This window comes from Plecotus auritus (assembly GCF_963455305.1).
Source record: "Plecotus auritus genome assembly, chromosome: 5".
In the NCBI taxonomy this organism is placed as follows: domain Eukaryota; kingdom Metazoa; phylum Chordata; class Mammalia; order Chiroptera; family Vespertilionidae; genus Plecotus; species Plecotus auritus.
In genome coordinates this window covers 98549221-98562378 of record NC_137776.1, presented here as the reverse complement: position 1 = coordinate 98562378, position 13158 = coordinate 98549221, and the positions used below count along the sequence as shown (strand labels likewise).

At 41.2% G+C, this 13158-nt stretch overlaps 1 protein-coding gene across 8 annotated transcripts in view; it reads left to right on the top strand.

The window, feature by feature from the left end:
- The window catches only part of IWS1 (interacts with SUPT6H, CTD assembly factor 1), a 59449-nt gene that overhangs the window by 7449 nt on the left and 38842 nt on the right, over positions 1 to 13158 (top strand). The gene's annotated exons all lie outside the window — the stretch shown is intronic.

Sequence of the window (13158 nt, the reverse complement as noted above, 5' to 3'; positions counted from 1 at the left end):
GAGGGGGGACGACATGACACATATGCAAATTTTTTTCCACCTTTACTGAGATATGATTAACAAATAAGAGTATAAGATACTTAAAGTGTACATTGTGATATTTGATATACATATACATTGTCAAAGGATTCTTTCCGTCATCACCTCACATACTTATCTGTGTGTGTGTGTGTGTGTGTGAACATTTAAGTTCTGTTTTCTTAGAAATTTTCTATTATACAATACAGTGTTATCAACTATAATAACCATGTTACACATTAGTTCCCAAGACCTTATTCACCTTTAGGCTGAAAGTTTGTATCCTTTACCAACTTCTCCCTATTTCTCCCACCCTCCAATCCCTGGCAACCACTTTTCTACTATCAGTTTCTCTGCTTTTGACTTCTTTTTTAGATCCTACATATAAGCATATCATGTAGTATTTGTTTTTCTCTTTCTGGCTTATTTCACTTAGCATAATGCCCTCATGGTCCATCCTTGTTGTTAAAATAGGTAAGGTTTTCTTCTTTTTTGGGTGAATATTCCATTGTATATATGTATATACCACATCTTATCCATTCATCGGTTGATGGACACCAGTTGTTTCCATTTCTGGACTATAGTGAATAATGCTGCTGTAAACCTGGGAATACAGATAGCTCTTCAGTATCCTGTTTTCATTTCCTTAGGGTATATACCCAGGAGTTGGATTGCTGGATCTTTTTTTTTTTTTTTTTAATAGATTTTTACTGATTTCAGAGAGGAAGAGAGAAATAGAAACATCAATGATAAAAGATAATTATTGATCAGCTGCCTCCTGCATGCATGCGGGGGATCAAGTTTGCAACCCCTGACAGGGAATAGAACCATGACCTCTGGTTCATAGGTCAACACTTCATTTTTTGAGGAACTTCTACATTATTTTCCATAGTGACTGCCCCAATTTACATTCCTATCCTCTTGTTATCTCACATTTTTTATGACATGTATTCTAACAGGTTTTAGGTGATCTCTCATTGTGATTTTGATTTGCATTTCCCTAATGATTGCTGATGTTGAGCACATTTTCATGTACCTGTTGGCTATTTGTATGTCTTTGAGAAAATATCTATTTAGCTCCTCTGCCCGTTTTTTAATCAGATTGCTTATTTTTTTTCTGTTGAGTTGTGTGGTTTTCATATCTATCTTGGTTATGGACCCCTTATCAGATATATTATTTGCAAATATTTTCTTCCATTCATTATGTTGCCTTTTCATTTTGTTGATGATTTCCTTTGCTGTTCAGAAACTTTGTAGTTTGATGTCTTCCCACTTGTTTATTGCTTGTATTGCCTTAGCTTTGGGTGTTAAATACCAAAAAATTGCCAAGACTGTTGTCAAGGAACTTACCTGCTGTCGTCTTCTAGGAGTTTTATAGTTTTAGTTCTTAAATTCAAGTTTTCAGTTCATTTTTAGTTGATCTTTGTGTATGTGGCTGTCCACTTTTCCCAACACTATTTATTCAAGAGACTGTCATTTCCCCATTGTATATTCTTGCCTCCTTTGTCATAAAATAATTGGCCATGTATGCATGGGTTTATTTTGGGGCTGTCTATTCTGTTCCGTTGATATTTGTGCCTGATTTTATGCCAATACCATGCTGTTTTGATTATGATAACTTTGTAATATAGTTTGAAATCAGGAAGTGTGATCCCTTCAGTGTTGTTCTTAAGATTGTTTTGGCTGTGTGTGTGTGTGTGTTTCCATGAGAATTTTAGGATTGTTTTATTCCTGTGAAAAAACGCCATTGGAATTTTGATAGGGATTGCATTTAATCTATAGGTTGCTTGGTAATAATGGACATTTTAACAATCTTAGTTCTTCCATCCATGAGCATGAATATCTTTCCATTTATTTATGTGTTCAGTTTCTTTCACCAGTCTTACGGTTTTCAGTGTACAGCTCTTTCACTTTTGAGTAAATTTATTTCTGAGAATATTCTTTTTGGTGCAGTTGTAAATGAGATTGTTTTCTTCATTTCTCTGATAATTGTTAGTAGAAAGAAACAGTTGGGTTTTGTGTATTGATTTTGTATCCCTAAACAGTACTGAATTGTTTATTAGTTCTAGAGTCTTTAGGCTTTTCTGTATGTTCTCTGTCATTGGCAAATGGTGACAGTTTTACTTTTTCCTTTTAATTTTGGAAGGCTTTTATTTATTTTTCTTGCCTAATGGCTCTGTATAGGACTTTCAGTACTACGTATTGAATAAAAGTGGAGAGAGTGAGCATCCTTGTTGTACCTGCCTGATCTTAGAATAAAAGCTATCAGCCTGGCGGGTTGAGCATCAACATATGAACCAGGCGGTCATGCTTCAATTCCTGGTCAGAGCACATATCCAGGTTGCTGGCTTGATCCCTGGTAGGGGGCATGAAGGAGGCAACCCATCAATGATTCTCATCATTGATGTTTCTATCTCTCTCTTACTTCTTCTCTGAAATCAATTATGTTGAGGTACCATTCCCTCTATACCCAGTTTGTGGACAGTTTTATCATGCATGGGTGTTTAATTTTGTCAAGTGCCTTTTTTGCATCTGTTGAGATAATATTTTTTATCTTTCATTTTATTAGTGTAGTGTGCCACATTGATTGAATCACCCTTGAATCCCTGGAATAAATCCCATTATATCATGATGTATGATTCTTTGTCAAATTAGGTTTGTTGAGGATTTTTGCATCTATTTCATCAGGAATATTGGCCTGTAGTTTTCTTTTCTTGTCATGTCCTTGTATGGCTTTGGTATCTAGGTAATGCTGGCCTCATTAAATGAGTTTGGATGTTTAACTTTCTCGTTTTTTGGAAGGATTGGTATTAACTCTTTAAATGTTTGGTAGAATTCACCAGCCATCTATTCCAGGACTTTTCTTGTTGGAAGGTTTTTGATAACTGATTAAATTTCCTTACTAGTAATTAGTCTGTTCTGCTTTCTATTTCTTCGTGGTTCAGTCTTAGCAGGTTGTATGTCTCTAAGAATGTATTCATTTCTTCTGTGTTGTCGAATTTGTTGGGGTATAATTGTTCTTACTCTCTTAAGGTTCTTTTATTTGTGTGGTATCAATTATAATTGTTTATAATTTTGACTTTCTAGTGGTTTGTAAGCTTTACTGATTTTTTCCTATTGTCCTTTTTGTCTCTATTTCATTTATTTCTGCTCTGATCTTTGTTATTTTAATCTTCCTTTGTTGCTGTTGTTTCTAGTTCATTGGGGAATAGAGTTTGGTTGTTTGAGATCTTTTTTCTTGGTGTAGGCATTTATCGCTGTAACCTTCCCTGTTAAAACTGCTTTTGCTATGTCCATACGTTTTGGTATGTTGTATTTTCATTTTCATATGCCTCAAGATATATTTTCATTTCTTTTTGACCCATTGGTAGTTTAGTAGCATGATCTATCTGTTGTTGAAAATGAGGTATTGAAGTCCCCTACTATTATTGTATTGCTGTCTTATTTCTCCTTTCAGGGATTTTAATATTTACTTTATATATTTAGGTGCTCCGATGTTCGGTACATAAATATTTATATGTTAATTAACACCTTGTTGGGTTATATATCATTATATAATGAGCTTTGTCTCTTATTATAGTTTTTGACTTGAAGCCTGTTTGTCTGATATAGCCATCCCTGCTTTCTTTTGTTTTACATTTGTATGGAATATCTTTTTCTATCCCTTCACTTTCAGTGTGTGTGTCCTTAAAGCTGAAGGGAGTCTCTTGTAGGCAACATACAGAGATGGGTCTTGTTACTTTATCCATTCAGCCACTGTATGTCTTTTAATTCCTGTCTTTGGTTCCTATCTTTGATTCCTTTCATTTTACTTTTTGTCTATATAGGTTTTTGCTTTGTGGATTACCATGAGGTTTACATAACATATTTATAAGTCTATTTTAAGCTGATAACAACCTAATTTCTAATACAACACACCTTTACATTTTTATTTTATCCCCCCCTTTTATGTTTTTGATGTCACACTTTCCATCTTTTCCCCTTGTGTATCCATTAATAAATTATTGTAGTGGGTTCTGTGTGCTTCCTGGACTTGTAAGTCTATTTCTTTCACCAGGTGAGGGAAGTTTTCTGTCATTATTTCTTCAAATATGTTTTCAGTATCTTGCTCTCTCTCTTCTTCTGGCACCCCCATAATTCTGATGTTGGTACACTTGAAGTTGTCCCAGAGGCTTCTTACACTATCTTCAACTTTTTGGATTCTTTTTTCTTTTTTCTTTTTCGGTTGAGTGTTTTTTGCTTCTTTGTATTTCAATTCTTTGACTTGATTCTTGTGTTCCTCTAGTCTGTTGTTGGGTCTCTGTATAATATTTTTTATTTCAGTCAGTGTATGTTTAATTTCTAGTTGGTCCTTTTTCATATCTTCGAGGGTCTTGTTATATTTATCAGCCTTTTCTAGGATATTCTTGAAAAGCCTTATAACCGTGGTTTTGAATTCTATATCCAGTCGTTTGCTTTCCTCCATTTCTTTCATTTGTGATCTGTTTCTTTGACGCCGCATTTTCACTGCTTCCCTGAGTTGGTAGGGTAGATTTGTGTGCTAGGTTTCCTATATGGCCCAGTGGGTCGGCCTCCCCAGTTAACCTGAGGTGGATACTCTTGGTGCACCCCTTTGTGGACTGTGTGTACAGCCTTGTTGTAGTTAAGTCTTGATTGTTGTTGGTATCACTGGGAGGAATTGACCTCCAGGCAAGTTGGCTGTAAGGATCAGCTGTGTCTATGCTGGGAGAAGTTCGGTGCTGGAGACAGCCTTATAGGATTAGACTTGCCAAATTGCAATAGCCTCTGTGCTCAGCTTGGATGGGATGGAGTCTCAGGGCGGAGCAGACAGTCTTGGCTTCCAGTCAGCCTTGCCCTTGAACGCGCGCACCTCCAGACCTCTGCCTTCCCCGGCTCCCGAGTCTCCGCCCGAGAGTCCAGATTCCCCCCACAAGAGCGTGGGTCCTGCTGAAACCAGTTTGGCTCAGTGGATAGAGCCTCAGCCTGCAGACTGAAGGGTCTCGGGTTCGATTCCGGTCAAGGGCACGTGCATTGGTTTCGGGCACATCCCCAGCGGGAGGTGTGCAGGAGGCAGCTGATCGATGTTTCTCTCTCATCGATGTTTCTAGCTCTCTATCCCTCTCCCTTCCTCTCTGTAAAATATCAATAAAATATATTAAAAAAAAAAAAAAAAAAGAGCGTGGGTCCCCAGGGGCTCGCCTGGAACTGGGGTTCAGTGCAGTCAGAACTGGAGTTCAGTGCAGTTAGGAGCTTCCGACTCCCTTCTGCTAGGGAAAGCCTGTGGCAACCTCCGCAGCCTTTGTGCACACTGGCATGTGCGCGCCCCCAGATTCCTGCCCGCCGGGGCTCCCCCGGGTCTCCGAGTCTCCAGGTGCCTTTCTCTCTACCTGACAGTCCAGACTCCCCCTGTATGAGCCTGGGTCCACGGGGTTTCACCTGGGACTGGGGTTCAGTGCAGTCAGAACTGGGGTTCAGTGCAGTCAGGGGCTTCCTTCCCCCTTCCGCCAGAGAAAGTCAGCCAGGCTCTCAGCTGCCCTTCCTCTCTGCACGCACAAAGACCCTTTGCCGTACCTCCAATTCTCTGTGAGCTTTTCTCTTTCCTTCTAGTTGTAGAATTTTCACTCAGCCAGCTTTCCTATGGTTCTGGATGGTGTCCGTTCTGTCTTTTAGTTGTAGTTTTGAAATTGTTGTGTGGGGCAGCAGTTTAGGTGCTTACCTATGCTGCCATCTTGGTTTCTCCTGTAGTGGTTTTTTTTTATGCTTTTGTGCATTTTAATTTTTTAATAATATGTTCACTATGCTTTTTTAGTTCTTTCTTTAATAGTTATTATAGGGTTTGCCACATATACCTTAACTTATCAGCTTTAGATTTATAGTATTTTAGTTCCATTGGTATAAATACTACTTCTATATAGCTTTATTCTCTTATTGTGATATTATTGTTATACATATTACCTCTGTTTATGTTACAAACCCAACAATACCTTATTATAATTATTACTTTACCATCCTATATAATAAAAGAGTAACATGCAAATTAACCATCACTCCGCTACACCCACAAGCCACGCCCACCAGCCAATTAGGAGTGAATATGCAAATAAACCCAACCAAGATGGCTTCGGCCACAGAGAGCAGGAGGGAGGCTTGGGTTTCCCCGGCAATGGAGGAAGCCAAGCTTTCCGCCTGCCCTTGCCTGCCTAGGCCTCCACTCAAGGCTACAAAGTTTCAATGATAGAAGATACATGAAACCAAACAGAAATGGTGGCAGCCATGGAGCTGGAAAGAGCAGGAGGCTAGGGTTGCCCCCGGTGATGGAGGAAGCCAAGCTTTCCGCACACCCTGGCGGGCCCAGGCCTCCGCTTAAGGCTACAAAGTTTCAATTATAGAAGATACATAAATTCCAACAGAAATGGCTGCCGCCAAGGAGCAAGCAGAAGGCTTGGCTCTGCTCCAGGCTACAAAGTTTCAATTGTAGAAGATAAATAAACCCCAGATACCAGGGCCTCCGCTTGGGTTGCCAGGGGGCGTGGCCGGCCTGCAAACCACCACAGGCCCCTCGTCCAGGCCGCCTCACGCCCCAAGGGAACCCCCACCCTAATCCAGGACACCCTTCAGGGCAAACCAGCTGGCCCCCACCCGTGCACCAGGCCTCTCTCCTATCTAATGAAAGAGTAATATGCAGATTGACCATCACTCCAACACACAAGATGGCTGCCCCCATGTGGTCAAAGATCCTGCCCCCATGTGGACACAAGATGGCCACCACAAGATGGCCAGCAAGGGAGAGCAGTTGGGAGGGACCAGGCCTGCAAGGGAGGGCAGTTGTGGGTGATCAAGCCAGCAGGGGAGGGTAGTTAGGAGGGACCAGGCCTGCAAGGGAGGGCAGTTGGGGGCGATCAAGCCTGCATGGGAGGGCAGTTAGGGGTGACCAAGCCGGCAGAGGAGGAAAGTTGGGGGCGACCAGGCCTGCAGGGAAAGGCAGTTGGGAGGGACCCAGGCCTGCAGGGGAGAGCAGTTGTGGGGGACCAGGCCTGCAGGGGAGGGCAGTTAGGGGTGACCAGGTTTGCAGAGGAGGGCAGTTGGGGGGGACCCAGGTCTGCAGGGGAGAGCAGTTGGGGGGGGGACCAGGCCTGCAGGGGAGAGCAGTTAGGGGTGACCAGGCCTGCAGGGGAGGGCAGTTAGGGGCAAACAGGCTGGCAGGGGAGCAGTTAGGCATCAATCAGGCTGGCAGGGGAGTGGTTAGGGGGTGATCAGGCTGGCAGGCAGAAGCGGTTAGGGGCAATCAGGAAGGCAGGCAGGCGAGCAGTTGGGAGCCAGCAGTCCTGCATTGTGAGAGGGATGTCCCAGATTGGAGAGGGTGCCGGCTGGGCTGAGGGACACTCCCCCTCCCCCGTGCACGAATTTCGTGAATCGGGCCTCTAGTCTGAAATAATTTCCTTAGCTTAAAAAAGCTCTGCTACCATCTACCTCCTTTGTAGTGTTATTGGTAAATATATTATACATATATTACATATCTATATATTACAGGCTAAACTCTCACTATGTACATATTACTTGGTGCAGCTACTATTTAAATCCGTTAAAATAAGAAAGAAGAAAACATGTGTTTATACTGTCCTTTATAATTACACTAGAGGCCCGATGCACAAAAATTCATGCAAGAGAGGGCCTTCCTTCCCCCAGCTGCCAGCACTGGCTTCCCTCCGGGACCTGGGCTGGCTTCCTTCCGCCCCAGCTTCATCAGGAAGGACATCCAGAAGGATGTCTGGTCTAATTAGCATATTATTATAGATCATGACTGATGCTCATTGTTTTTTCATGTGAGGTCATGTTTACCATTTGAGGTCACTTGCTTTCGGCTTGTTGAACTTTATTTCTTTTATGGTGGGTCTGCTAGACAAATTCTCTCATTTTATGATTATCTGAGAAAGTTTTCATTTCTTTTATGTGTTTTTAACTTATCAGCTTTAGATTTATAATTATTATTTTTGAAAGGTGGTTTTGTTGGATATAGAATTCTTGGTTGACAGATTGTTTTTTTCTTTGAGTACTTTGAATATTTTTTCCCACTGCTTATGGCCTCCATTTTCCTGCAGCATAATTTTTATCAACCACTTAATTCAGTCAAATTCTGGCTCCTTGGACAGAATAGTTTCTGAGGTCTGTGTTTGATATTTGTTCTGACACCAGAATGGTTTTTTCCAGCTGTCTAATTTTCTGCTTCTCTCCTGCAAAGTAGGTCTATACACGAATCCTTGTGGAAACACTTTCCATAAAGGCAGCAGTGAGTTATCTTGACTCTCCTTCCAAGTACCTTCCACCACATCTTCCAGTATTCTTGAAAATGCCTTAGCCTGAAATTCCCTAGGCTTGGTGACAAATGAAGTCAGTTTATTTGGGGAGGGATTGGGAGCTATCTGTTTTACTGCCTGCTTTTTCTACAGGCAACATCTTTGAGTCAGGGCTCTTGAACTGGTGGTGGGGGACAACAGAAAACTTCTCTCTGAGTGAAACCCAGATCTACACTGAGCTCTCAGTTGGAGGTAGAGATTAGATAGTGCTCCTGGCTTACCTCTTCTGGCATGGAACCACTGTCTCATAGGTTGATGCAAGGGCATTCAGGTGTTCTTAGTTTACTGCACCAAGGTAGAGCCTTCTTTCCACTATTGAGGGCTGCATAGAAGATGGGAACCCACCTCGGTTGCATTCTCCTGGAACTTCATTTCATAATAGGTTGTTTGCAGCAGGATAAGAAGTGCTGATGTCATGTTCCTGGGAAGAAAGCCCTCCACCTGAGAGCTGGAGGAAAGGGGTACCCTGTGTCTTGGCTGTAGCACTCTGGAATGGAGTCTCCTCCACTGACCTGTGAAGTTGTAAAGGAGGCGTGGTCTTAGTTCAAATAACAGACTCTTGATACTCTTACCCAGTGTTTGTAGAACTTGGAGAGATTCTTCTTCGTTTGTTCTTTGCTTACAGGACTATTTCCCGAGGCTTTCAATGGTGGGTTTTAAATACTTTCAACTCATTTCACTGGGGAGCAGGCCATTGGAACTTTTCAGGCTGTCAATCTGTTGCTGGCAAAAAATGAGTTCTTTTGCAGTGCCATGAGCACAGAAGGTCAAAGGCACACACATGGAGGAGTTAGAACGTGATGGCAAGATTTTATTGTGAGTTCAGGGGAATTGCTAGTAATACACCCTCAGAAATAGAGCAGCTGGGCAGGCTACAGCACTGCCCTGAAAGTCCTCCATCTGTCTTCCTGGTCAGGGAAAGGACAAAGCACCATTCAAATGGTCCAGCCCACATTCCTGACTTTCCCAGGCCTGCATTGGGCTCCTTCCCAGCAAATGCTATGGGGGTTTCAGGTCCTCTCTCCAATCTGACTCCCTTTCCCCTGTTCCCAGGCTAGGGCCTGCCCCTCTGGTTCCTCACCCTGACTCCCATGAGCAGGTTCAGAAGCTCCATTACAGCATCTAGTTCCTCCTGAGCATGTGCCCAGCAGAGGCGTTTCCTCCAGTCGCTCTGGTACCAGACCGGGCCTTCCTGGGGAGATGTCTGATCCCTTCTGAGGATTCAGTCTCCTCTCTGGCAGTTTTCCTGTAGTGTGTGAATAGGTCTGTTCACCGGTCAGCTCGTTGGAATGCTGCTGCCCTGCCCCTGCTTCAGCTTCCCAGTTTATTAAGATTATTTAGTCCTCTTTTGTTCCTTGATGTTAATAACCAGCTATCTTCCTTACATTAATAACTACCTGTGTATGCTGACATCTCCCCATCCAGAAAATGTGAGCCTTTATAATCTTTCTTTTTAAATTAAATCTTTATTGTTGAAAGTATTACATATGTCCTCTTTCTCCCCACATTGAGCTTTCTAACCTGTCCCTGCTCCCCACCCCAGGCCTTCACCACCCTGTTGTCTGTGTCCATGGGTTACACATATACGCATACAAGTTATTTGGTTGATCACTTCCCACCAACCCACCCTCCCCTGCCTTCCCTCTGAGATTCTGCAGCCTGTTCCATGCTTCTATGCCTCTGGGTCTATTTTGTTCATCAGTTTATTTTGTTCATTAGATTCCACATATGAGTTGTGATACTTGTCTTTCTTTGACTGACTTATTTCACTTAGCATAATACTCTCAAGGTCCCTCCATGCTATCTCAAAGGATAAGAGAACCTTCTTTTTTACTGTTGCATAGTATTCCGTGGTGTAAATGTACCCCAGTGTTTTTATCCACTCATCTACTAGTGGGCACTAGAGCTGTTTTCCAGCTCTTAGCTATTGTAAATTGAACATAGGGGTGCATACATTCTTTCTGATTGGTGTTTTGGGTTTCTTAGGGTTTCTAGAAGTGGCATCACTGGATCAAATGGTAGTTCCATATTTAATTTTTTGAGGAACTGAGTTGTTGGGTTCTTCACAAGGATTTCTACCTGACTTTCATGCACTACTTTGAAATTTACAAATTGATACTCGCTTTAAGACAGTTTATTATTTACTTTGTAATTTTAAAATGTCACTTACCTCTGTGTGTGTGTTGTAGCCCTGGTCCATAAGGAGGGTGACTACTACAGTATGTATTCTGCGATAAATGACCAGATTGTTCATATGGATAACCAGCAGCTATTTATAACAACAGTGTGAATGGTTTTAAGAGGGGAGGTGTGAGTCTTACAGTCATTTCAGAGTGCTCAGTTTCTCTGACAGTGACAATTAGGGGAATTTTTTTTATAATTCCTACTACTGAGTTATTGTATTCATATCTAACTTAAAAAACTGTACTTCGGATATTTTTTAAATGTATTTTTTATTGATTTCAGAGAGGAAGGGAGAGAGAGAGAGAGAGAAACATTAATGATGAAAGAGGATCATTGATTGGCTGCCTCCTGCACGCCCCCTACTGGGGATTGAGCCCACAACCCAGGCATGTGCCCTGACCAGGAATCAGACCCTGACCTCCTGGTTCATATGTCGATGCTCAACCACTGAGCCACGCCAGCTGGGCTGGATTTTTTTAGGTTTGCAATTTAAACTAATTTCAATCTGAAACCAATCTAAAATGTCTAAATATTGTTTTTTGTTGTTGTTGTTATTTTTAATCCTCACCTAAGGACATGATGAGAGAGAGGGAGAGGGAGGGAGGGAGGGAAGGAGGGAGGGGGAGAGAGAGAGAGAGAGAGAGAGAGAGAGAGAGAGAGAGAGAGAGAGATCGAGAGAGATCGGTTGCTTTCCACACACACCCTGGGATTGGACCCGCAACCCAGATATGTGCCCCTGACCAGAAATCAAACCAGCAGCCTTCCAGTGCACAGGATGACATTCAGCCAGCTGAGCCACCCGGCCAGGGAATATTGTTTTGATAACTTGTAAGCTTGTATGTTTTCTAATGTACTCTTTCCCCAAACCTTGTGATGTCATTGTCTAAGTGCATTCTCAAACTCAAGTCTATCAAATAGCACTTTCTTACTGCAGTAATTTCTTAACCTTTTTCCCCCACCATGCCACAAGTAATGGATAGATTGGTTTAATGAAACTCCTTAAAACTAATGGGAATTCGTAAGTTTTGTAATCATTATCATATGTAACGTCCTTGCAATGGTTGCTTGTTTTGGAATGCACACGTCATGTGTGAGGAAATCCGGGGTAGAGTATAGCAGGTAAGTTTTGGGATGATTGCCCAGTTTGTGGTTTCTCTCTATTTGGGGAGTAGCTCTCAGTGCTGTGCCCATGTTCTGGCTGTAACCCATTGAATCACTGAGTCTCACAGCATCTAGTATTGCTGTAGCCAACTAGATTATCTCTCCCAGACACTGAGATTTAGCAGGATTAGCTAGCTCATTTATATGATGCTCTAGTGAAAAGATCCTGGAGTTTTCTTTTCTAAGCTCCCTAAGCTGTCCTACCCTTCCTAGTCTTAGTCATCTATCCCACTTTGATTCTGGAAAGATTGTTCTTTTTTCTGGAGATGGTTCTATAGTTTGCAACTAAAACAGAGTCACAACACAAACATGGTGTTAGAGATATATCAGGGGCATGTCATGGAAAGCATTCCAAGAGCCGGTTACAATTTTACTTTGCCTCTTGCTTCAGTTGCCTCTGCTGGTATCTTTCCACGCCAGTAATCTAGTTAACTTCTTAACTCAGTCATCACAAGCTAATGCAAAACCTGTTGTTATACACCTTTTAAAGCTCACTCTCAGCTCATTTCCTATTGGCTTTCAAAATAATTATGCATACCTTCATAATAGTGGTATGATCTATTTTGCTGGCTCCTCATTAGACAACAGCTCCTGAAGTGTCCATTAAAGTATAGGTATTATGAAAACCTGTCATGCCATTTATCTTGTCACTGGATTCTCTTGTCACTTAATTTATTTTATAGCATGATTGGTGGGCATATACATTATTAAAGACTCTTTGTTCCTTGGAAATTGACCTGTGGTGAGTTCATGTAATATCAGTCATATATTTTAAAGAGAAATATTTAGTAAATAGACTTAGTAAATTTTTAACCCAGAAATCCTTTCACTTTTTAAACCAGAATGTTATCACTGTTACTGAAAGATGCTAGAAGGGGAAAATATTCCCCAGATCCTAAAATACTTCGTTATTAGTGTCTTTGTATGTTTAATTTTGTATATTTTTCTATGCATTTTAGAACATAGCTATAAAATACATATACTAAGTTCATATATGTTTTCAGATTACTTCCATATAACATTGTGTCAGTATAATTAGATTAGTCATGTTTTCCCTAAAACTTAAACTTTTCTACCTGGGTTACTAGATGTATGATTAAGACTGCTCCAATCCTGTTTTCTTACCATATAAAGTACTGTTGTAAAGAGTAAATGAACTAATGGGAGATAATCTAACATGGTATCTAGATTAGGTATTTAGTAAATGTTCATTACACCTCTCCTTGATTGTTTAGATTAACTTGGGAGAACATGCCTTTTTTTTTTTTTTTACCCTTTAAAGTTTTAGATTTATTTTTCTTAAAATAATTTTAACCGTGTAAAATCCCCTTTTAAAAGAAGTCGGGTACATGTGTGTTGTATTTCTTTGAAAACTATGTTTAGGAGCTAGAAATATGTGAGAAAGTTAGACTTTCTTCCTTGGCTCTTTAAATTACAAGTC